We start from the raw sequence: 26,655 nt of genomic DNA, 5'->3' as shown, positions 1-26,655 counted from the left end.
TATTCCATTCTAACTTTTTTGCTTTCCAAGTGCAATCAAATATTAGTTTGAGGCAGGACAAGTGCACTCAAAGAATCAGATGAAGCAAACAATAGAATCAAATAGTTAAAAATAAAATATTCGCTTTTAATGGAATGGCTGTTTATGACATTCAACAGAAAAAGTACTGGAATAAAGCACTATAAATTTCTTTTTAAAAATAAACTGAATTTCTTAACAGTATACCATGCAAGTTCTAAAATGCAGCAGAAACTAATTTTCAGAAGTCTCTTGAGTAGGGGCAATAATTTGACTTCTATAAAGCTAATAATATATTAACTACATACTAACTATTGAGCTGAAGGAACTTAATAATAATATGATGATGATATCAAAGAAAACATATCAATACAGTTTACAAAAGAATTTAAATTTAAAGACACAGTCAGTAATATAAATATGAGATTTAAAATTTTCCTTTATTCTAGAACCAGCAAAATACTACATGTTTTTTTAATTTCCACTTTTACTAATATATAAAGCTAAAAAGTAATCCAAAACATATACTGTACTTGAATAAAGCATTATTAAAGTAAAAGAGATGAGTTTTTTAATTGTTTTTTTAAAAAGTCATTCAGATCTACACGGTAAAGAGATTTAAATATTTCTAGCCTTAATTTAGACATTATTAAATGACATAAAAATGACAATCCTAAACATCAACTTACATGAAAAATACTTATTAGATGTTCACTGCATGTGAAATTCAGCAATCCTAAATGAACTATAATAGCTACCATTTATTTAATGCTTTAAGGTTTGTAAACTGCTTATTTCATCTTGTCTTCACAGAAGCCTGGGAAGAAGGTGCTATTATTATCTCAACTTGCAGATGACCAAATTAAGACAAATGATGATAAATGACTTTCCTGGGTTAAAAAGCTAGTAAATAGCTAAGTCTGATTTTGAATTTAGGTCTTCCTGAATCAGGACTCAATCTACTAGGTCATTTAGACATAATACATGATTTAAAGCCAAAGTGATATACAGTTGTTAAGGACATGTCTTTTTGAATGACCATATTTTCCAGAAACACTGGACCTACAGTGTAAAGAACTCCCTGAATGTGTCAAGGATGAAATTCCTTCCTCCCCTCCCCCCCCCATTTGTTTGTTTGCCTCCAAGTTAGACTCCTGATTATGTCCTTGGGAGTCAAGACAGGCACCATCACTGGACTGATAAATTGCTTGTGCAGCTTGAACCTTAAAGGGTTAAGTTTAGGAGTCATCTGTAAAGAAGTAGTAGTCAAAGTTTTGGAGATTACCAAGGCTGAAAAATGCATTGAGAGATGGAGAAGAGAGAAAGGCAGACCCTTAGTGAAGCTTAAGAGGTAATGAAGAAGAGGAGCTAGCAAAGAAGAAAAAGAGAATTTTAGGACCCTTAAAGATAAGCAGATCATATTTTCATGGTAGCAGTTCACAAGGAAAAAAGAATGCTATTTTTACCATTGGCTGACTCTTCTTCCCCTTTGGGAGAGGTTTTCTCCTTTTCCTACCTTTACTGCACCTTTCCCCTTCTTTCATGCCAGGCCAATTGGGTAGAAATTTGTGTTTTCTCCTCCCTTTGTCCTACTGTTATAAATATGCAAACTTCTGTACAGATTGTGAAGTCTCTGGACTCCACATGCATGCTCTTTTCTCTTGTAATAAATCTACATTTAGGGGGCGGCTAAGTAGTGCAGTGGATAGAGCACCAGCCCTGGAGGCAGGAGTCCCTGAGTTCAAATCTGACCTCAGACACTTAATAATTACCTAGTTCTGTGGCCTTGGGGCAAGCTACTTAACCCCACTGCCTTGCAAAACAAACAAATAAATCTACATTAGGTTTCATGAAATTGTGATTGCCTATTGACACTGTAGTAGAAAAGGATCTAGATTTAAAGTCAAAGAAAGGATCTTGATCTGAATCTTATGCTCCTTAACCTGTGTAAACTTGGGAAAGCCCTTTCTCCTCTTCTCACCTATAAAATGGGAGTACTGATTTAGAGCAGAAATCCTTAACCAGGGTCCATGGACCCAACAAGGGGTCCTGTGACAGATTTCAACAGGTCCATGAATATTTTTAAAAATATTTTGATAACTGTATTTTTAATGTAGTTTCATATGTATTTCATCTCATATATTTAAAAACATTAGTCTGAGAGAGGATTCATTGACACCAGTCTGCTAAAGGGGTCTATTCTCCCCCCCAAAATTAAGAAACCTGGATTGAATAAACAAATATAGTATCAAATACAACCTTACTAATATTTGTTGCAAAATTATTTTCAGAGTTAAAAAATATTTTTAACTTTCCTCTAAGAAGAGGAAAATTTAAAATATAAATAATATATATTAAGTTCTTAGTAAGATTAATATTTCCTGACCTTTCAGGAAACTTTCAACCAGTTTCTTGGGACTTATTCAAAGTATAAAAGAGTGATTTCTAGTTAAAATATATTACATATAGGTATTGGAAGTATTAAAATGTCAAAGCTAAAGAAGAAATGAAACAAGGTTAAAAATATAAGCATTCAATATTTTCTGAATACTGAATATTTTCCAGTCTGATTCACCCTTACTAATAAAAACTTCATCTGTTGCTAATGCTAACCATTAGCTAATGCTAATATTTGTAAGAACATATTACATCATATTATAAACAAGTGTTTGTAACAAAAAAGGTATTTAGAGTTCTACCAAATTCAAATGTTAATGGGGAAAGTCACAAAAAGAAAAAAAGAAATACTTGTTTAGGTGCTTTACCTGGCTTCTTTTTGATTCTGGACAATACTAGTTTATATTACTGACTAAAAGATATATTGCTTACCATGAGTAATCAAGTCACTAAATCTAAAAAGAAAATATATTTTTGGAATATATTTGAGTTTTATTTGCAAAGTACTTTAAAGTTTGAAAAGTGAGTTTACATATGTACTGTACCAAGAAAAAAATTTCTTGTAATGAAGAATGAGTGGGATGTTGAGGTGTAATTTATGAAGTCAAAGTACATAACTGAAAATTATTTCTTATTATCAATGCTGGTCAAATTCCTACTGAAATCCATCACTTACCAAATATGTGCCAGTTATTAAAAATCAATGAAAAAGTAAAAAAAGTTAGTCTTTTTCACTTAAGTCATATTTGTAAGCACACTAAATAAAATTTGATTTTTTTTCCCTCTTTGGTTTATATTAGTACCATACCCACAAGGTCAATCAGCTCAAAAACTGGATGTCAAACAAAAGCTGCTGTTAGAAATCCTGATTGAAATTTACTGTAGAAAATCAATCTATTGCACAAAATGTGATATGTGTAAAATATACAAAATTATGTATGCATAAAATATCTCTATACACACACACACACACACACACACACACACACAGACTGACACTGCCTCATGAAAATCTTTTAAGAGATCTACTTTCTGACATCATTCAATAATTCATTTACCATTCAGGGAAAAGAGAAATGTGACAATTTTCTATCTTAAAAGTTCTTTTATTATAACCATGGCAAATAATTACTGTTTTTATTAAAAATAAGTTATTTCCTTGATTGTTTACTCACTTCACAGCACCTGTTATACTGCGCTCAAAAGACTTAATATTAATATCTTGTTTCACAGAGCACTTGTAAACGATGAAGGGGGCAGCAGCAACGAATACTGCAAGCTTTGGGAAGAATGGATTTAAAACAGATGATTACTGTCCATATACAATCAATAAAGAGAATTTGGAGAGTGCACTATCATCAATTTTTTGGTGTTTTTTTTTTTGCAAGGGTTCAATGATTGCCCACACAGCTTGGTAATTATTAAGTGCCTGAGGCCACATTTGAACTCAAGTCCTCCTGACTCCAGAGTGAGTGCTCTATCCACTGTGCCACCTATATTTCTCAAGGGTTGTTAAAGGGAGGGTGAGAAAAATATATGACTTATAGCATCTGAGGCAGTGAAGTCAATATTAATATTGCCGCAAAAGGTCAGAGGATAGTCATAGGATATTTCAGCTAGAAGACCATATAGAGGTCATTTAAGCCAACTCTCAAAGACCCAGAAAAGCAAACTGATAAGAGAGAAGAAAGCCTCAAAGCCGGTGGATATCTGGAACCTGAATCTTTTTTTGTCTCCAGCTTCCCCAACTGGCAGGCAACAAGACGATGTTCTACCTCCTTTGATACAATTCATAAGAGAATGCAAATTGTATCGTCCAGTTGTTATACTTCTGTCTCAATTGATAATAAAAAAAGGTTTCTCTCATTGAGACGTCCATGCGGTCCAACGGTACTTGGGGAAATAAAAAGCCTCTCGCTGAAGCAATAACAAAAAGTGAAGTCCGTATGGAGGAGGCTAACCGCCAGTCTCCAGGATAAGCCGCAGAGCGCTGGGCCCCCCAGCGCGCATGCCCGCTCCTCAGTGAGCGCGGGGCCGCCCGCCGCTTCTGCCCGCTCCCACCACACCGCAGTGCCAACCAGGTCGCCCACGATCAGAAGGCGCCCCCTCCTCGCTTCTCGACTGGAAGCGTCCCTGCCTGGCCCCAAGTTACTCTGCGTGGACATTCTGCGTGTTCCCGCGGGCTCTTCCCCAGCCCAGGGGTTATATTTCCTTTCTTGTTCTGGACGTCCATCCCTTTCCCTAGCAAAATAGTGGCACCTGCTAGCTGCCCGGGAACGGAAACGCTCCAGTGTGAAGGCTCTCCACCCCGCCTCCTGCTTCTAGCGACCCCAACTTGCTCCATTCCGAGACCACGAGCAGAGCCGGCACGGCCACCCAATGCCGAGACTCGGACCAGGTTTTGATTCCAATACTCATCCAGCGACGCCCCCAAAACAAGGGGTCGCCGGATTTCAACCAAACAAACGTGTTATGAAACCGGCGGGTGACTTAAGCCACGCTCTAATTATCAGGGCAAGATTTAAAACAACTTGGGTTTCCGTGCCCGGATTTTTCCCTTTCCGATCCTGCCATTAAGCGGAGGCGGTGGGTTCTAGAGTCTGAGCAGCCGGTCCGGCCGGCCGACAACGCCACGTTCCGGGTCTGGGGGCGGGCCGAGCCCCGGCCGGGCAGCCCGGCCTCCACCTGCCCGGCCCCCGCCGGCCTGCTCCGGCCTGCTCGCGCCCCGCCGGGCTGCGGCCCCGGCCCGCGCCCCCGCCCCGCCCCGCGGCGGAACTCACCCGCCGCCGCCGCCGTTCTCCGAGGACGCCCGGCACGGAAGGGCCCGATGCCGCCGCCGCGGCCGCCGCTGCGCTCCGGAGCGCCCGCGGGGCCCCGCCCCCGCCCCCGCCCTGCCCCGCCCCCGCCGGTCACGTGGGCCGGCGCTCCCGCACGCCCGGCCCACCAATGGGGTCTGGCCCCGGAGCCCGCGCCCTCCCACGCCGGTGTGCGCCTGCGCGACTCCGGCCGTTCGCGTTCAAACCGGCACTGCCCCCGCGTCTTTCGGACTGGCCAATGGGAGGGCGCGGCGCGGCGCGGGGCGGGGCGCCCCCCCCCCCCCCCCCCCCGGCGGACCCCCTCCTCCGAGCTCGGCCCCCCGCTTCGGGACCCCCACTGCCCCGGGCAGCGGGTGCCGCCTCGGACGGTCCCCGGCCAGCCCGCGCCGGGAGAAGCCCCCGAGCGGCGGAGGGGCAGGGCCCGGGGCGGGCGAGGCGGGCCTTTCTGCAGGGCCGGGGGCGCAGAGACGAGGGCCCCCGAGACTCGTGCCACGCCGCCCTTCTAGAGCTGGGCAGGGATCCCGGATGCATCATCAAGTTCAAGGGCGAGGAAATTTGCTTTACTAGGGAAGATGGGCAGAGCGGGTCCGGATCACTGAGAAGTGGGTGACTGGCCCAGGGTGGCACAGCCAACGTGGTCTGATGCATCTGAGAGGGTCCGGATCACTGAGAAGTGGGTGACTGGCCCAGGGTGGCACAGCCAACGTGGTCTGATGCATCTGAGGGGGCCCAGATCACTGAGAAGTGGGTGACTGGCCCAGGGTGGCACAGCCAACGTGGCCCTGATATATCTGAGAGGGTCCGGATCACTGAGAAGTGGGTGACTGGCCCAGGGTGGCACAGCCAACGTGGCTCTGACGCATCTGAGAGGGTCCGGATCACTGAGAAGTGGGTGACTGGCCCAGGGTGGCACAGCCAACGTGGTCTGATGCATGTGAGAGGGTCCGGATCACTGAGAAGTGGGTGACTGGCCCAGGGTGGCACAGCCAACGTGGCCCTGATATATCTGAGAGGGTCCGGATCACTGAGAAGTGGGTGACTGGCCCAGGGTGGCACAGCCAACGTGGTCTGATGCATCTGAGGGGGCCCAGATCACTGAGAAGTGGGTGACTGGCCCAGGGTGGCACAGCCAACGTGGCCCTGATATATCTGAGAGGGTCCGGATCACTGAGAAGTGGGTGACTGGCCCAGGGTGGCACAGCCAACGTGGCTCTGACGCATCTGAGAGGGTCCGGATCACTGAGAAGTGGGTGACTGGCCCAGGGTGGCACAGCCAACGTGGTCTGATGCATCTGAGAGGGTCCGGATCACTGAGAAGTGGGTGACTGGCCCAGGGTGGCACAGCCAACGTGGCCCTGATATATCTGAGAGGGTCTGGATCACTGAGAAGTGGATGACTGGCCCAGGGTGGCACAGCCAACGTGGCTCTGACGCATCTGAGAGGGTCCGGATCACTGAGAAGTGGGTGACTGGCCCAGGGTGGCACAGCCAACATGGCTCTGACGCATCTGAGAGGGTCCGGATCACTGAGAAGTGGGTGACTGGCCCAGGGTGGCACAGCCAACGTGGTCTGATGCATCTGAGAGGGTCCGGATCACTGAGAAGTGGGTGACTGGCCCAGGGTGGCACAGCCAACGTGGCCCTGATATATCTGAGAGGGTCTGGATCACTGAGAAGTGGGTGACTGGCCCAGGGTGGCACAGCCAACGTGGTCTGAGCATCTGAGGGGCGGATCACTGAGAAGTGGGTGACTGGCCCAGGGTGGCACAGCCAACGTGGCTGATATCTGAGGGGCCGATCACTGAGAAGTGGATGACTGGCCCAGGGTGGCACAGCCAACGTGGCTCTGACACATCTGAGAGGGTCCGGATCACTGAGAAGTGGGTGACTGGCCCAGGGTGGCACAGCCAACGTGGCTCTGACGCATCTGAGAGGGTCCGGGATCACTGAGAAGTGGGTGACTGGCCCAGGGTGGCACAGCCAACGTGGCTCTGACGTATCTGAGAGGGTCCAGATCACTGAGAAGTGGGTGACTGGCCCAGGGTGGCACAGCCAACGTGGCCCTGATATATCTGAGAGGGTCTGGATCACTGAGAAGTGGGTGACTGGCCCAGGGTGGCACAGCCAACGTGGTCTGATGCATCTGAGGGGGCCCGGATCACTGAGAAGTGGGTGACTGGCCCAGGGTGGCACAGCCAACATGGCCCTGATATATCTGAGAGGGTCCAGATCACTGAGAAGTGGGTGACTGGCCCAGGGTGGCACAGCCAACGTGGTCTGATGCATCTGAGAGGGTCCGGATCACTGAGAAGTGGATGACTGGCCCAGGGTGGCACAGCCAACGTGGCCCTGATATATCTGAGAGGGTCTGGATCACTGAGAAGTGGGTGACTGGCCCAGGGTGGCACAGCCAACGTGGCTCTGAGTATCTGAGAGGGTCCGGATCATTGCCCAGGGTGACATAGTCAATGTATCAGAAGCAAGAATTGTGGCTTGTTTACCCCAGAAGAAGTAATAGGTCATTAAATGAAACTCCTTTTATAATTCATTTAGAATCCACATTTTACAAAACATCCAAATGTCAATAAGACTATTCAGGGAATCAAGAAGCCACTTGCCAGATGACTACCCATCCTGAGCTAGTTTGCCTTCAGGATACTGCTTACTCAAAAATTCTCATCTGGAAAATTATTTTCTGATGATAGTATCAGACTTAAGTCTGGGATTGCAAATGTGCCGAGATGTCTCCTTAGATAGAGGTATCAAGTGGATCTAAATGGTTGTAATTTGAAACCCTTTCTACCTTAGTGGTTAGACTCTGGCAGCTCAGGTTGGGTGTCTCTAACCCCTCCCCTGGACTCTCATGTTACATTAGCAGTTACCTCTTTGTAACCTCTGCATCAGAGAGACTTGTGGCATGAAGAGCCAGGTTATTATTTAGGACTGTCCCACTTAGTTGGTTCAGGTGGCCATCTGAAACCTGCTGTATCCCAGCAATTACATTGCTATGCTATACAAATAAAGGAAAATTATATTAATAATAAAATAGACAACCTAATATTATGTAAATTTAGCAGTGATAATAGCTCAATTTCCCTGCCAAGATGTTCACAATTCCTTACAGCTCCTAAAGGTTTTATTCACACAGAGAAACACTATCTCACCAAGACACATGTGGTTCTTTTACTAACCTCTCCTGGAAAAGGCACTCATAGATATTCAACCCCTGCTCACCATTATCCCAACTATATATCTTATGACTTAATAGTCTTTTTTACAACAAATGTCCACAGATCCCTCCTCTGATGCCTACTACCTATGTGATTATGGGCAAGTAATTTCCTTAGACCTCAGTTTCCTCATCTGTAAAATAGTGGTTGTGTTAGATGGCCACAAGGGTTTCTGTAACTCTATGACCCTAAGATCTCTGACACTTTGGGAAGGGGCTTTAATCTAGCTAAGAATTATCACTCTTTTGATCCAACTTTCTCAACCTTAGTCAATAAACATTACCATACAAGAAGAAACAAAAGTCTTTATTCTCAAAGAATTCCCAATATAATGGAGGAGATAAGCAAACAAATGTGTACAAACAAGGTATGTTTAGGGTAAATAGGAAATAAAAGAAAACACTTCCTGTGTGGTTTTGTTTGGTTGATTGTTGTCCTTCCATTTTTGAAGAGGACTAAAATGACATCTCAGTGTATCTGACTGTGGTTGAACAGATGAATATGAGCTCAGAAGGCTCTACTACAAGTTGGTCATAAATAGTTTATATAAACATTTGGAATGGAGATGTCTCTAAATTTATGCATCTCACATTTCCTTTGAGCTACTGCAATTGTTTTTTTCTCGACCCTGAGGAGTCCTTTGCCACTGTCACACAACTGATTTCAAGGTTCTACCGAGAGACCTTAACAGTGTTTTTGGTTCACTTCTTTTGACCTCTACTGAGCACTTTGCCTTACAGGAATGATACTTAAAATGTTTGTCTTTTAGACAAACATACATTTAGCATTTGAACAATCATCAGTTCGAATGCTTGGCATTTTAGCTGTAAAAAAAGGACCTCAGTGTCCAGTACCTTTTCTTACCAGATGATCTTCAGAATTTTCCTAAGACAATTTCCTGGCATGGCATTGGTAGACTGTCTAGGTTTCACAAGTCAGCACAATAGCTCTGGAAACTTTGTTTGGTATTCATTCTAATACCTCTTCTCTCCCACTTTGATTTGGAGCCTCTCACACACTGAGTTAGCTCTGGCCATACATAGATCAACCTCATCTATGTATATGTCCCTGGAAAGTGAACTGCCAGGATAAGTGAACTTAACAAGTATTCAGAAATTCTCCATTTTATGTAACTGATGATTCCACATATGCATGGCTAGTGGAGCACCCGTGTTTTCTTGATAATTGTTAGGCCAAAAATTAGCATAAGCAGCAGAGTTGCATTTCGGCCTCAAAGGCTGCATTGAGTACATAATCATCTACAAACAAAAAAAAAAAAAAAACAACTTTAGTCTTGGTTTGTTGCCTTTTCAAGTTAAATCTACAACCAATATGGTAACTGACCTTTGAAAATATATAAACATGGGAGTAAGCACACAGCCTTGCTCTTCAGTCCTCTGGTGACTGAGAGTGAGAACATTATCCAGAACCTGTACAAACTTGCCATGAGACTAGCATGCAATAATGAATATCTCTGGGCAATCAAATTTGGGCAATTTTCCACAAGCCCTCACAACTGACAGTATCAAAGGTCTTGATCAGATCAACAAATGTTATGTACAGACCTCCGTTCTGCTCCTGGTATTTCTCTTGGGAGTTGTCAGGTAGCATATACCATATTGACTATTTCTTAGCCCTTTTTGAAGTCACACTAGTTCTTAGGTAGATGACTATCTTCCATATGAAGGATCAGCTTATTAAGGAGGATTCTGACAAGAATCTTGCCAGCGAGGACTACAAGAGAGGATCCAAGACAATCCATTTTCTTTACTTTTAGAATTGGACAGTGAAGGCATATTTGAATTCCTCTTGCCATATAACCCAAAAAATTTCAATCAGCTTTTGTATGAGCAATGGAACTCCAGCCTTCTAAATCTCAGCCGGAATAAAGTCAGCATCAGTTATTTTGTCATGGCCTATGACAGTCAAAACTTCTTCAATGATTTGGTCATTGGTCTATTGAGAACACTAATGAAGTGTTCAGTCCCTCTCTCCAGGATCATATCCTTAGTACTAATCAATGTGGCTACAGGTAAACCATAGGTCATCAATCCAAAAATAACCTTCAAGTCATCATAAAAGCACTTTGGTTTGTTATCAGTGTAAAACTGAACTTCATTTGCCTTCTTTGCTTGTTTTGCAAATTTTGCTTGCACTTTACTTTTTTTTTGATGGAATTAAGCAATACCTTCATAAAGATAATAAAATATCCTGCTGGTAAACCCTGAGGAGATCTCATTTTTCATCTAGCAGCTTTCATCATTTTCATCAAATCAGTCTCTGTTTGTGAATGTTCTGGCCCAGACTATATACATCAAATGAAAACTGTCCACTCCTTTTCTGCTCTACTGTTGCCAACCATGTATTGGTTCAACTTTCCCTCCAAGTTAGTAACTAACTGATCCTACTTGAAGTGCTCTAATCTGTTGGCATTAAATCTTTTGGTAGTTGTTTTGCCTTGGGGGCTTCACTTTTGTGGAATTCAAATATTTAGCTTTAAGAGGATTTCAGTAAGTCCAGCCCTGTGTGCCACTCATTGCCTCTATCACTCTCACATCCTATCTATGGGGTTTTAGTTGGAAATTAAAAGAAGCCAGGAAAGCAAGTAGGTGGAGGAGGGAAGATCATGCCAGGTATGTGGAACAGCCAGGAAAAATATTCAGAGCTAAGAAATGGAATGTCTTGTTAATGAAAAAGCCAAAAATCCAGTGTCTTTGGATAAAAGATTCTATGTTGAGAAAGTTTAAGAAGTCTAGAAAGGTAAAAGGAGGCTAGATTATGAAGGACTTTGAATGACAGCGTATTTTATATTTGATCATGTAGGCAACTGAGAACCTCCAGTTTTATCGAGTAGATTACATGGTCAGACCTCTGCTTTAGGAAAATCACTTTGATGTCTTATTGGAGTAGGGAAGTCCTTGAGGCAGGTAGATCCAACAGCAAGGTATTTTGATGAGCTAGGCATGAGGTGATAAGGATCTGCACCAAAGTGGTGGTAGTATTAGAGGAGAGAAAGATTCAAGATGTTTGTTCTATATAATATATTGCCAGAAAGAGGTTAGTAGTGGTTGTGTTACCTCCTCAGGACTTTCAGCCTCTTTACCTCTAGAAGTATGGGTTATAATATGGAAATGTTTATCATAGTTATACATTTTTAACCTGTCAGGGAAGGGGGGGGGAGAAAAATGTGAAATTCAAAACCTTATAAAAATGATTACTAAAAACTCTATTTGCATAGAGTTTGAAAAATAAATTATAGAAGTATGGGTTATTTTTGTCCATGCAAACAGATGTATCCCTTTCTCTCAACACTTTCTATCATCCTTAGCTGCAGCAGTGTCTATTTCTAACTCCATAGTGTGTAATATCTACTGTCCTACCAATACTTTGCCAAACAGAGCTGGATATCATCTCCAAGGGACTATGCTTTTGCTGTTCAGAGATTGTTGATCCCTTCCAATATTTTCTCAGTTTATTCTTATAAAACACTAAAAGCACATTATACAAATAAAGTCTCTGCCCCCTCCCTCCAAAAGAGAGTTACATTTGCAAATCTTCAAGCATATAGATATAAAATGCCAGTATCTATTTGAAGGACATTCAAAAATCTTCTTGTGATTTTGAGCAAGATTGCTACCATCTTATCAATAAATGCCTTGGTATATATCCAGTCCCCAAGACACATAGGATTCCTGTGCCAGAGGAGACTTTTAAAAGTCACTTGATCTGGCCCTTTCATTTTATAGATGAAATTGAGATCAAAAGAGGGGAAATTACTTTGCCCAAGATAAGAATCTCTATTTCTAGATTTGTGATCCTTATTTAATTTACAATAATTGTGAACTTCCTCTTCTGAAAGATACCTTTCCTACAGTTTTCTCTATGATCTCATCAAATAATATACATTAATCTGGATAGAGTACAAGCATCAAACTAGAAAATGATGTTAATGTTTTAATGAGTCCTAGTATAGAGCTATTAGAGATAATATCATTGGGATGAAAAGATTAGACAAAGGTTCTAACTCTCTAAAGTATCCTAAGATATTAGATTAAAAAGAAATGACTACCAATCCTACCAACTAAATTCTTTTTCTGACAGTTACAGTTACCTATATTGTTTTCCCTTCTAGTCTTTGTACAGCAAAGTCTAACAATCTATGTACATGACTTCTATGATCCGACTCAGATTTGCTGTGGACAAGTCAATTATTCTCCTTTGGTCTGATAAATTAGTGATATTTTTACTGCTTGCCTTGAAGGAATGGTGTTGTATAGTGCCTAATTGGTGTCTGTAATATAGCTCAAAAGCCTTAGACTAAAAGTACTATTTACCTTTAGGTAAAGCATTATTATCCCTTGCACACATAATTCTCCACTTCCTGCCTTTAGTTGTTGTTTAGAGTTATGTTAATGCTATTCTTGCAACTAATAGGGTTCCATGCCTGAGGTGACTACATTTATTTTAGTGGGTGAAAAATACCTACCTCACCTGGGTGTTGTGAGTCCTAATTAATTAATGTTTATACAATACATTGGAATCCTATCATAAAAAGATAAAGGTAAAGTATTATTAACCTCTTCTTTACTTCCTGTGTTTATTAGAGTTGCTACTTCAGCTGAGGTAATGCTTATTTTGAGACCTAATTGATTACTACATGTGATCCTTAGAAGAAAGGGGCTAAGTCTTCATTTCCAGTATAAATTGTTGTGTTTTTTTTTTTGCTGTTTTGTCAGATAATTGGTACACACACACACACACACACACACACACACACACACACACACAGAGAGAAAAGACTGGGGATTTCAAACAGAGGTATAAGGTAGAAGAAATACATGGTATCTAAAGTCTCAACTGTTTTTCTGTGACCTTGGCATTTAACAATTGACATTCAACATTTATTGGATGTCTACTATGTGTGAGGCAATGTATACGAAATTGTGTCTTTTCTAGGCTTTCAAAGTGTTGACCTTTTTAGTCTAAGTATAATTCATTCGTTAGAGATGGAGAATACATCCAAGATGGTAAGAGAACCAGAAATTCTACCATAAAAGTATTGAAGAAGTTGGGAAAGGTTAGCCTAGAGAAGAGAAAACTTAAGAGCATAGTAGCCTTTTTCAGTTATCTGAAGGATTGCCATTAATTAGACTTGTTCTGTGTGGTTCCGGAAGGAAGAACTAAGAACAAGGTTTGAAAGCTATAGAGGCGCAAATTTATTCTTGATATAAAGAAAAACTTCCTAATAATTAGAGCTATACCAAAACAGAATACACATAACTTAGTCACAACACCAAAATAACAGAATTCCTTCTTACCCTCTATTCCTTCAACCAGTCCACAAATGCCATGAATTCAAAGATATTGTTTGAAAAGAGCAGAATATTAAAGGACTATCCATACCTCCTTAATCCTGGAAATTATGTCTCAATGCAACCCAACTGTATTGGTTAATTTGGTTACCTCTTCATTCAGCTAATTTTTTTGGAAGATAATCATGATTAAGTTGCCCGGGATCATATAGCTAGTAAGTATCTGAGATACTTAAATTTAATAGGGCTAACACTCTATCCACCTTGCCACCTAGCCATCCCCCACTCCCCCAGAGAGATAATTCAAATCAAGATAACAGTTAACTAAAACTCCATGATCTTTTTTCACACAAATTACAGACTAGCTATGCCTCCCTCATTTTGTATTTGTGAAGTTGAGTTTTTGAATCTGTATAACTCTTTTCATTTATGCCTAGTGAAGGTCTTACTGGATTTAACCCAATGTTTCATCTAGCCTGCTGAGGTTTTCTGGATTCTACATTCAGGATAATTGCTGCTCCTCCCAGCTTTGTGTCACCTGCAAATCTGGTATGCATGTCATCTAATTCCTTATCTAAGTCATTGTTAAATGTTAAAACAGCACAGAAATAAGCATAGATCATTGTAATCCTCCTACCCATTTGATAGCAAAGTTTTTTCCTACTATTTTTTCTACTATTTTCTACTATTTTGTTCATTCAAACAGAGCTAAAGTCATTTAATTGTATTACCCCCTCCCCACCACCATTTCTCTACCTCTTCCAAAAAAAAAAATAGTATCAGGCTCCAGGCAGTCTCTTTCTCCCTCTCTTCATCTTTTCACCATCTCCTTCTTCCCTTCCAATTGACACAGCAGATAAAACATTGGACCAAGAGTTCAAATCCAAGGGAAGAGAAACAATTTTCAAGAACTAGGGCTCAATAGTGGCTCCTCCTCTGAAGAATCTCAGAACTTCAATGATTCAGCCCCTGAACAAGAAAACACTCTCTCTTTTTTTAAAAAAGATTTTATTTATTTTGAGTTTTACAATTTTTCCCCTAATCTTACTTCCTGCCCCCCACAGAAGGCAATTTATCAGTCTTTACATTGTTTCCATGGTATACATTGATCCAAATTGAGTATGATGAGGGAGAAATCATATCCTTAAGGAAGAAACAAAGTATAAGATAGCAAAGATAGCAAGATCAGACAAAAGATATATCGATTTTTTTTTCTAAATTTAAGGTACTAGTCCTTGGTCTTTGCTCAAACTCCACAGTTGTTTCTCTGAATACAGATAGTATTCTCCATTGCAGACAACCCCAAATTGTCCCTGACTGTTGCACTGATGGAATGAGCGAGTCCATCAAGGTTGATCATCGCCCCCATGTTATTGTTAGGGTGTACAGTGTTTTTCTTTTGCTCATCTCATTCAGCATCAGTTCATGCAAATCCCTCCAGGCTTCCCTGAATTCCCATCCCTCTTGGTTTCTAATAGAACAATAGTGTTCCATGACATACATATACCACAGTTTGTTAAGCCATTCCCCAATGGAAGGACATTTACTTGATTTCCAATTCTTTGCCACCACAAACAGGGCTGCTATGAATATTTTTGTACAAGTAATGTTTTTACCCTTTTTCATCATCTCTTCAGGATACAGACCCAGTAGTGGTATTGCTGGATCAAAGGGTATGCATATTTTTGTTGCCCTTTGGGTGTAGTTCCAAATTTCTCTCCAAAAAGGTTGGATGAGTTCACAACTCCACCAACAATGTAATAGTGTCCCAGATTTCCCATAACCCTTCCAACAACGATCTTTATCCTTTCTGGTTATATTGGCCATTCTGAGAGGTAGGAGGTGGTACCTCAGAGAAGCTTTAATTTGCATTTCTCTAAAAAGTAATGATTTAGAGCAATGTTTCATATGACTATGGATTGCTTTGATCTCCTCATCTGAAATTGACTTTGCATATCCTTTGGCCATTTGTCATTTGGGGAATAGCTTTTTTAAAAAAAATATGACTCAGTTCTCTGTATATTTTAGAAATGAGTCCTTTATCAGAAACATTAATTGTAAAGATTGTTTCCCAGTTTTCTACATTTCTTTTGATCTTGGTTACAGTGGTTTTGTCTGTACAAAAGCTTTTTAATTTAATGTAATCAAAATAATGTAGTTGGTTTTTGGTGATGTTCTCCATCTCTTCCTTAGTCATAAACTGGTCTCCTTTCCATAGATCTGACAGGTAAACTAGTCCTTGATCTTCTAATTTGCTTATAGTATTGTTTTTATTATCTAAATCCTGTATCCATTTGGATCTTATCTTGGTATAGGGTGTGAGGTGTTTGTCTAATCTAAGTAAGAAAACAGTTTCAAAAACATCCTGGAGAAGTGCTTATCCAGCTTTTGTTTGAAACCCTTGCTGAAAAGGAACCAACAGCTAGATCAAATGATACCAGGTTGAATTTAATGCAAGCAAAAAATTCAATTAATGTGACAATGGGAGCTAGCTAATATTATTAAATGCCACTAAACCATCAATCTGTACTTGCCTATCACTGGATGTGAATGCGATGTGCTATTGCATATCATTTTATCATTTTTTCAAAAAATTTTAATAAAATGAACAAAAGGAAGAATGCTTCAGATGGTAACACTGCCATCACAAAGAAGAATTTATTATTGCTTTAATATAAAAATTTGATGCAATTAAACAACATGAATGTCATCATAGTAACTCTAAAATTAGGAAGAGATATATGAATACCTGAATCTATAGTCTAAGAATATTATAAAATATGAGTGAATTTTTTTAAAAAAGGATAAAGTTGCATTAACTTTTTGCGATTTGCAAACAACTGTAAGAAATAAAAGTATTACAGTGATAGGAATGGAACATCTGTTAGTTATATGGATTGAAGATTGCAATAAAAATGCATTCTTCTTACCAGAGCAGTCATTCAGAAAAAAACTTTCAAGTTTATTTAAGGCACTATAAGAAAATGGGAATGAAATGAATAGTGAAGAAACTTCCCTGCAAGCATTGGTTGGTTTCATCCCTTTAAAAATGTACTTAAGTGCAGTTAAGGACATCCCAGTGTAGAAATACATTTTGCTACACTCTGCAAATAATTTTGAGGGTTTCCCCTTAAAAATAGACTCATAGAAGAAATAACAAATATTGGAAGGAAGCTTGGTTTTGATGAACTTGAAAATGGTGATGTCTGAGAATTTGTTCATTTCCCACTAGGAAGAAGTGACCAATAATGAGCTTCATTTAGAACAAGACATGTTTGAAGAAGGGAACAATAATGCCAAGGAATCAGATAATGTGCAAATGAAGAAGGTCATCCTCAAGGAATTTGAAGATATCTTTTGAGTTGTAGAAGTAATGAAGCATAAAAAATTATGAATGCTAATCCTAATGTCAGTTGAGGCATACAAATTCACCAAGATGTGAATAAAGCTCTCTGTACTTATCAGCATATATATGAGGAGTTAAAGAAAAAGTTAGTTCAACCTAGTCTACTAAAATATATTAAGAATAATGTTATCATTATAGGCTTATCTTTAAATATAATATTCAGTAATTTAAAATTTTTGTTTGTTATTCCTTTGTAATAAACTCACATCAGTAATTTTTGAAGAGTTCAAATCTAGCTTCAGATATTTACTAGCAGTGTGACCCTGAGCAAGTCACTTGACCAGTTGCCTGCCTCAGTTTCCTTATTTGTAAAATAGAGATAATAGTACCTACCTCTAAGTATTGTTATGAAGTTCAAAATATTTTTAAGCTTTTCATTAAACTCAAAGGGTTATGTGTTATTATATACATGTATACATATATAAGCATATATATGTACATATATATTTCACTTGTTTATCTAAAATTTTAGTAACCTTGTCAAAAAAAGAAAATAAACTTTAGCTGTCTTGACCTTGATGAAGCTCTGAAAAGGTTCCTTTTTTTTCTAAAAAAATAAAAAACACCACTTTTTATAAACATTCACTAACCAACTTTTTAATAATTTGTTTAAACATTTCCCTAAGAACTGGAGTTGAACTCATAGGCCTATAGTTTGCTAACTATTCTCTTCCCTTTTTTGAAAATCAGAACATTTTCCTTTCTTCAGTTCTTTATACTTCCCTTGCTTTCAATGAATATTCTAATATTTCTGATAGAACTGTTTGTTCAGTAATAACATCAACTAGAACTTTGAACCACCCAAGTATGGTAGTTTATCTGACCAAGGCACCTGGATTCAGTGAAGGTACACCACTGGATGCTCTCTTAAAAGATATCTCCCAACTTAGCTTGTGTATTAATTCCCTGTTTATCATTTTTTGTTCTGTCATTTCCAATGCCATGGTCATTCTCCTTATCAACAAAAACAGAAGAAAATTAAGAATTGAGTTAACTGTCATCTCTCTCTGATGTCAGTTACCATCATCTCACCAAACCTAAGCAGTAATCCTGCCTTTTCCTTTGTAGGTCTTACAAAGGAAAATCTGAAGAACTTTCTTCAATATAGACCCTCTCTCCCCTGAGACATTTTGTTGTCCTTATGTTTCTCTGCCAGTCTTAGAACTCATTGTGGGCTTTAGACCTCATGGTATTATTCTATAATGCTGCACCATACTCAAATTCAACCTTTGTTACTTGCTGTATATTATTTGATGAATTCTCTATATTTACTAAAGAGACCAGTATCTTTTGATATATCCTGTTTTTCCTACTCACTTACAATTGTTTTCGATCTCAACTTCAGCTTGACCCCATTCATAAATCTAAGAAATAGAGCCATATAATCAATATTAAACCAGAAGGGACCAAGAAGTCCTTTAATCTCATATCCTTATTTTTTTATAGATTATTTTTACATATGAGTAAACTGAGGTCCAGGGAGATCAGACTTCCTTATAGACACATGATGATTAAGTATCAGAGGCAGCTAGGTGATTCAGTGGCTAGAGAACTCAAGTTCAAATCTGACCCCAGACATTCACAAGATGCGGGAGCCAAAGCAAATTATTTAACCTCTGTTTCAATTTTCTCATCTATAAATAGGAATAATAATAATAGTAGCACTTACTTTCCAGTGTCGTGGTGAGGATGAAATAAAATAATATTTACAAAATACTTTGCAAACTTTGAAGTTCTACCTAAACTCTACCTTTAAAAAGGTAGGATTTGATTCCTGGTTCTTTGACTCAAAAGGTTATGCAATTTCCACTGTGCCATGCAACCTCTATCACCCTTTTTGATGTTTAAGTCTTTTTTTTAAATTAAATTTGAAAGATTACATTTTTTTAACCAACCTTCGTTGGTTTTCCATCCCGCTACAGGTGGTTGTCATCCTTAGCTACTGTGATTCAGAAATCCAAATCCAGACACTGTTCCTTTTAGCTATTCCCAGGTCAATTTTTCATTTCTGCACCCTTTTACCTTCAAAGGGAACCAATGAAGCAAACACAGATCTAATCCCCTATGACTTGTTCCTTTCCCAAGACAATGGCATCTTTGGAAATCCTTTCTCAGTTCTTTTTGGCAGTATCATTTGTGAACACATGAATCACTGGAGGTGGTAATAGTCATCCAGTTTAACAAGTCTTGGGAGTTTCTCTGTCATGCCTTGGATACATGCCCAGATAGACAACAGACTTTTCATCATTTGAGGTTGACAAATAGCTGCCTCGGTATCCCTAAGTATGAAATCACTAACCACCATTACTTTCCTCTTTCCTCCTCTAAACCCTCTACTGGATTAGAGTAGACAGACCTAGTAGAGTGATGGATAGAGCACTGGACCTGGGTTCAAATTTAATCATAGACACTAACAAGCCATGTGACTCACTGCAAAGTGTTAATCTTTCTTATTTCAGTTTCCTCAACCATAAAATAGGAATTTTGAAGATTGAGTGACATATTTGCAAAAAAAAAAATACTTAGGAAAGGAATTGACTATGTAAATGCTTAATCCTTTCTTATAGCATTTTTATAAGTGCCCATTTACAAAAGAGGTAATCTCTCAATTGTAGCTTCTATGGCTATAGAATTTATCATTCTTTAAAAAACAAAGTTACTTTCCTACTTAGAAAGAGGCTCAGATCTTCTCTTTTAGCTCCAAGGATACAGTTGTCATATTTTCTTTTCCCTCTTTCATTTGAATTTTTTTTAGTTTTTTTTTTTGTTTATTTGTTTGTTTTTGCAAGGCAATTGGGTTAAGTGACTTGCTAAGATCATACAACTAGGTAACTATTAAATGTCTGAGGTCAGATTTGAACTCAGGTTCTCCTTACTCAAAGGCCAGTGCTGTATTCACTGTACCACCTAGCTGCCCCCTCATTTGTATTTCTTTTACTTTCCACCCTCCTAATAAAGGACAAATTTCTCTTTAATCACTTAAAATCCTCTCCCTCCCTCGTCCACCTTCTCAGTTTTGTTTTCAACATTTCATTGTTTCTGATTATCCAGAGGATGGAGAGGGCTTCACCTTCTGTTCTAGAAGGAAGAAACCCCTATACTTGGAACATAGAGATAGCAGTCACTTGGCTAGGAGAGAAATGCATATATTGAAAACTTAATACAAGTCATTGTAAATTGTTCCCTGCTCTCCATACTGATAGTGACCCTCAGCCTTATTTTGGGGGGTTGTATTAACATATTTATTTCACAACATTTACATGCACCTACTTAGCATTCCCTTAAGAACTTTATAACCTTTTAGTAACTCTAAAGATACTCTTGACTTCTCCTTGTCCCAACATTATAGTTTGTCCTACTTCATTTAATTTTCCCCACTAATATTTTATTTATTTTATTTACCAATTTACTTTACCAATTTGTTTTAATTATGTTTTCTTACCTTGTGTGCCTTATTTAGCACAGCATGGAGTAAATGTTTAAAAAGACTCACTGGCTGACTTATGAACTACCTTCTCCATCTTTCTTGTTAAAGTTTATTCTATCCTTTAGTCTTGCTACATTTTCATGGAATCTTCTCTCCCCTCCCTGCCCCAAGTGTTTGGAAGTAGAGTTTAGATAATAGAGATTGTTTTCCTTCAAATTTTCCTCATTTCACCCCCCCCCCCCAGATTCTGATACTTGGTCTTCCTATCTCCAGTCCATTCCTCTTCAAATTCATTTTCCATAAAATTCTTTTAACCTATTACTGAATAGTCAGATTCTACATTTGCCTTCTACGAGAGAAGGAAAGGAAAACAGCAACAACTTTATATCCTTCCAGTTATGTCACCATTCTTCACAAGGTAAGGCACCACTCTAATGCTGTCATAATTTTACTCAGAATCTCTCGATAGCTCTCTATTTCCTACACAATCTAAACTCTTGGCATTCATTCAATGCCATTCACAAACTGGCTCCAACCTACCTTTTCAGTCTACATACAATTCTTCTTTTGGGGGGGGGGATTTTTTGCAAGGCCATGGGATTAAGTGATTTACCTAAGGACACACAGCTAAGTAAGTATTAAGTGTCTGTGGTTGAGTTTAAACTCAGGTTTTTCTGACTCTAGGGTCAGTTCTCTATCCATTGTGTCACCTAGCTGCCCTTACATAACTTCTTCTTCAGATTTTACACCAGTCAAATCCTTTCCTGCTCCCATCCACAATTTGAGTTCTTTCAAGGTCCATCCCGAGTCAGATGATATTTCTTTCATAAAACTTTTCTTTTTAAAAGCATTTTTTATATTCATTTTTCAAATTATGAGTTCCAAATCCTCTTCCTTCCACCTTTCTCCCCCACCTTGAAAAGGCAAACAATTGCTATAGATTATATAAGTGGAGTTATTCAAAACATATTTCCATATTAGCCTTATTGAAAAAAAAAGACAAAAACCCAAGAAAAATAAGAAAATATGATTTGATCTGCATTCAGACTCCATTAGTTCTTTCTCTGGAGATGGATAGCATTTTTCACTATAAGTCCTCCAGAATTATCTTGGAGCTTTGTGCTGCTGAGAATAGCTAAGTCATTCATAGCCTATCATAAAACAATGTTACTGTTACTCTGAATTTACCTGTCAGATTTATGGAGAAGGAAAGATTTTTCTGAAAGCATCCTTCTTGTCCTTTGTTATAGCATATCAGTGTTCCATCACAATCATATAAACATGGCTTTGTTCAGCTTTTCAGAACTGATAGGCATCCCCTCAATTTTCAATCCTTTGCCACCATAAAAAAAAAGAGCTTCTAGAAACATTTTTGCACATAAAAGTTCTTTTCCTTTTGCTTCAATCCCTTTGGAACATAAGACTCATTAGAAGTATTGCTGGGTCAAAGGACATGTGTAGTTTTATAGCTTTTGGGGCATAGTTCCAAACCATTTCCCAGAATGGTTGCATCAATTCATAACACCACCAACAAGCATCAATGTCTTAATTTTTCCAATATTTATCATTTTCTTTTCTGTCATTTAAGCCAATTTGACCTTTTGTTCTTCCAAATGAATTTTGTTATTATTTTTTCTAGTTCTATGAAATTATTTTTGTAGTTTGGGAGTTTGATTGATATGACACTGAATAACTAAATTAATTTAACTAGAATGATCATTTTTATTATATTGGTTTGTCCAACTCATGAGCAATTAGTATTTCTCTAATTTTAATCATATTTATTATATTATATTATTCATTGTATGAAAATTACTTTGTAATTGTGTTCATGTAGTTCCTGGGTTTGTCATGGCAGGTAGACTCCCAGGTATTTTATATTATCTATAGTTATTTTAAATGAAATTTCTCTATTTCTTCCTGCTGGATTTTGTTGGTATCATGTAGAAGTGTTGGTGTTATAGGTTTATTTTATATACTGCAACTTTGCTGAAGTTAATTATTTCCAGTAATTTTTTTTTTGTTATTTCTCTAGGATTCTCTAAGTGTGCCATCACATTGTCTGCAAAGAGTGATAGTTTTGTTTTCTCATTTCCTATTCTAATTCCTTCAGTTTTTTTCCTTCTCTTATTTCTAGTAAAATGTTGAATTATAGTGGTGATAATGAGCCTCCTTGCTTCACCCTTGATCTTACTAGGAAGACTTCTAAGCTTCTCTCCTTTACAAAAATCACTTGCTCTTGGTTTTAGGTAGATAATAATTATCATTTTAAGGAAAGCTCCATTTATTCCTATGCTTTCTAGAGTTTTTAAAATAGAAATGTGTGTTGTATTTTGTCACAAGATTTTTTTCTGCATGTATTGAAATTATCATTGATTTTTGTTGGTTTTCTTATTGTTGTGGTCAATTTAAAACATTAGAAATCATAGGAATACATGGAGTTTTCCCTAAAATGATAATGTTGTATCATTACTAGGAAATAATAATGCAAACTAAAGAGTTTAGGGGTAGTAGTGTATTTTTTTTGACTTGGATCTTTGATTTCACTGGTATAGAGAACTCTTAGTAAAGAAACTCCTCTGTGAGTGAATATCAGCAACTTCTGCAAATTATATATTTTTAGAACACTGCCTGGAACACTGAGAGGTTAATTTAATTATTCATAGTCACACAACCAGTATGTGTCAGACTCTAGACTTGATCAAACTCCAGGTCTTCTTGGCTTTGAATTTGGCTCTATCTTCAAAAGTGTCTCTGTTTCCTCTCAGCAGTGTGTTATTTATACCATAATTCAAGATAATTTTTAGCATTCATAAGTATCACAATAAACCATTTACTAGGTGCCAGAAATCGACTAAACATTCCATAAAATAGGACTGGTCTATGCTTTATGGAATGTCTACACATTAATTATACATATGCCTCCCAGCTAAATTTGGTAGGAGACAATTTTCAATTCTTACAGTGTAAAGGAAATATTGCTGGGACTTGAGTTAAAATTTGCCTGCCTTAAAATTTCATAGAGAAACCCCTCTAATTAATGATTCTCATCGGTTTGGAAGAATTTTTTTTACTCTTTTTAAAAATAGAACTAATGTAAATAAATTTGCAACAGCTGGTCACCAAATCCACATATATGCATGGAAGGAATATCTTTATTTCTTACATTAGCTATAAATAACATATCCAGCTGGCTCACTGTGAAGTACTGAACAGGTTTCTTGTGCCTTCCTTGTGACATTAAAACAATGGCAGGATGAAACCAATACTACATTCAAAGGTATATAGTTACAGTTGAAAAGATACTGCATTTGTAAGAAACTTACAATTCAGAGATAAGGTTATCAGGTCTGATTACATGAGAGTAATCAAATGTGGTCATTACAGAAGCAGCATAGATCATCTTACATTTGAAAATATTTTAATCTAGAAAATTGAATGCAATACACTAGATACTACATCCAAGGTTACCTGACTCCTGGGTGTGGCCTTGGAAGCATTGTTCTTCTGAACTTGTTCTCCTCTCAGGCAAGTTGAAATCCTAAAATAAAAATGGAGAAAGGAAATTAAAAATATAGTTCACTGAGTATTATTTTTAAATATAGAAGAAATTCAGATAATAGGTTAGTTGCATTTCTGGAGTCTTCCAAGTGGTTTTCTTGTACCTGATGGGTGGTATTTGATGATACTTGGAAGAAACAAGAAATTGCATGATTTTGAAACTCTTATTTCTTCTGCTATTTACTTCTTCATAGGGTTAAGTGACTTTCCCAGGGTCACACAGCTACTAAGTGTATGAGGTCAGAATCAAACCCAGGAAGATGAGTCTTCTCCATCTATCACCAGTCATCTTGACTTTTGTCACTGGACTTTGATAACTGGAAGAGAATGAGGCTGACACCTCTGTGTAACTGTCTCACTTAAATCCAATTTACATGCAAGTCGAGATATCACCTACAATGTCATTGGTTTTCTTCGAAAATGAAGGATGAACAACCACATTCTCTTTACATATTGCCAATCATGGGGGGTGGGGTGGGGAAGATGATTTATAACTAGAGAAGGTTCAGCTTTTTCAAAAGGTCCAACAAAGAAATCAGCTTATAACCTATAACCTCTACAAACCATGTAAAATAAGTGAGTTCTCCAATTATTGACAAAAAAAAATTTTGCCCATTTGTCTCAACTCTAGTGAGGTCTAAAAGGGAATATGTAGTAAATGACTTCACACTAGCAGAAGGCAAAGCATGTTTGTGTATCAAAAACTCCCAACCTTAGATTCTACCCTTTCTAGATGTCACAGATCTAATAACAAAGGGACCAGTATCTGCATTGTTGGGTCATTATCTCCAGCTTCCCTCTTAAGGTGGTTACAAAGGTGGGAGGTATGGGTATTGAAAATGAGCCTCAGGACAAGAGATTACTTCTAGTGCAACCTGGACACCCTGGACCACCCCCCAAGGGGTGGGGGGCAACAATTCAGGCCTGATTTCTCCTCCTCCTGCATGATCATTGGGCACCTCCTGCACTGAATGGAAGGCTGGTGGCATTCTAATTCAGAACTGGTTGGGATGTGTGGGTTGAGACTGTTAAGATGATTTAAGGACATGACCACAGTTCTTTCAAGTGATAAGGCCAATCCCTTAATGTAGAAGTTTGTAGTCTCACCAAATTGGCTTTATTGAGTTAAAAAAAAATACAAAACCTACCGAGCACAAATTATTTTGATCCTCTTCAACTTCTAATTCTAAGAAAAATTTGATTTTTCTCTTCCACAGATAATCCTAATTGATCTCATCAATTTTCTAGTCATCTTCTTACACTGGAGTAACACCTTCCTAAGGATTCATTTTCCTACTCCAAAGGTTACACCAAATCTCATTGCCATAACAAAGCAAAACATTTAAAGAGATAGTTGTCAACAGGGCTATCACTTTGTTCCTCCACCTTGGTGAAAGTCCAGGCAGAAGTGTAACTATGACACCTTGGCTTCTATTGTCCTGAAGACCAGTTGTTTATCCCTGAGAGTTTTGTGAGCTATTGCTGAGCACATAATGGTCAATGCTTCTGCTGCAGCAGTCATTGAAACAAAAGGATTCATCTGATTTCAGTACAATGTATTGGATTTCTAAACAAGGTTTTAGTCCGTTTCTGGGGGGGATCTCTAATTGATAGAATTCCAGGGTTGAGCTGGCTGTCAGCTCTGAAAAGATGCTTCACTTCTCCTCAGAAATATTCATTAAAATTCTTAGTTTATTAAGGTGCTTAGAAATGTGAATGATTCAAGAAGAAAAATATTTTAAAAAGGCAAAAGAATTACTGGCTTAAAAAATAACATGTAAATGATGAAAGGAAATCTCTGTCTCCTAACTTATCTAGACATCCTCTTCTCTAAAGGATTTATAGGAATAAATGATAGTTTTTTATTAGTTTAAATATAAATATTTTCTGAAATATGAAGATGTCAAATTTGAATATTTAGGATGGTTGAAACATTCCACAAAATGGGTAAGTATCTACCCTTCCAAGTAAGAAGTTTTACAGTAAAGGAAATGAGAATACAAGAATACGAGAAATGATGAAGCTTTGGACTGTGGCCTGAGTTGTGAGAAATTTGACAAAAGGAAACAATTTCTACCTTGACATTGTCTGACTTTTTTATTTAGAAATAAAATAAGTTTCATATTAAAAGTATTTTATACTTTTTTTTTTTAGATTTTTGCAAGGCAAATGGGGTTAAGTAGTTTGCCCAAGGCCACACAGCTAGGTAATTATTAAGTATCTGAGGCTGGAGTTGAACTCAGGTACTCCTGACTCCAGGGCCAGTGCTCTATCCACAGTGCAACCTAGTCACCCCAACAGTCTTTTATAGTCAATTTAACCAAGTATGATATTTAAAAACAGAATTTACATTTAAATTTATCAGCCCACAAACAGTTGTTCCCTTTTGTATATAATTGAATACTTTTGTACTTTCACATTATTCTTTAAATAATTTGAGATGGGAACTTTTGGCAAGAGGGAAAAAACCTTAATAAAGTGTGGTAGG

At 38.5% G+C, this 26,655-nt stretch overlaps 2 protein-coding genes across 7 annotated transcripts in view; one reads left to right on the top strand and one right to left on the bottom strand.

The window, feature by feature from the left end:
* The window catches only part of GPSM2 (G protein signaling modulator 2), a 78,307-nt gene extending 52,790 nt beyond the window's left edge, over positions 1–25,517 (bottom strand). Inside the window, exons 1-2 of one of the 3 annotated variants that reach the window (XM_074188322.1) lie at positions 25,316–25,517; positions 24,078–24,147 (exon numbers count right to left, since the gene is read on the bottom strand). The gene's annotated coding sequence lies outside the window, so the exon portion shown is untranslated. Of the gene's footprint in view, positions 1–5,195; positions 5,286–24,077; positions 24,148–25,315 lie in introns of those variants that run through there. The other 2 variants (XM_074188321.1, XM_074188323.1) reach the window with 2 other exon arrangements.
* The window catches only part of AKNAD1 (AKNA domain containing 1), a 54,495-nt gene continuing 52,825 nt past the window's right edge, over positions 24,986–26,655 (top strand). For all 4 annotated transcript variants that reach the window (XM_074188318.1, XM_074188317.1, XM_074188319.1 and 1 more), the window contains exon 1: positions 24,986–25,145. The gene's annotated coding sequence lies outside the window, so the exon portion shown is untranslated. The remainder of the gene's footprint in view (positions 25,146–26,655) is intronic.

The sequence above is a fragment of the Macrotis lagotis genome, chromosome 5, assembly GCF_037893015.1.
Source record: "Macrotis lagotis isolate mMagLag1 chromosome 5, bilby.v1.9.chrom.fasta, whole genome shotgun sequence".
Lineage (NCBI taxonomy): Eukaryota > Metazoa > Chordata > Mammalia > Peramelemorphia > Peramelidae > Macrotis > Macrotis lagotis.
Note: the sequence above shows the minus strand (reverse complement) of the source record. Positions and strands in the feature narration are given on the sequence as shown.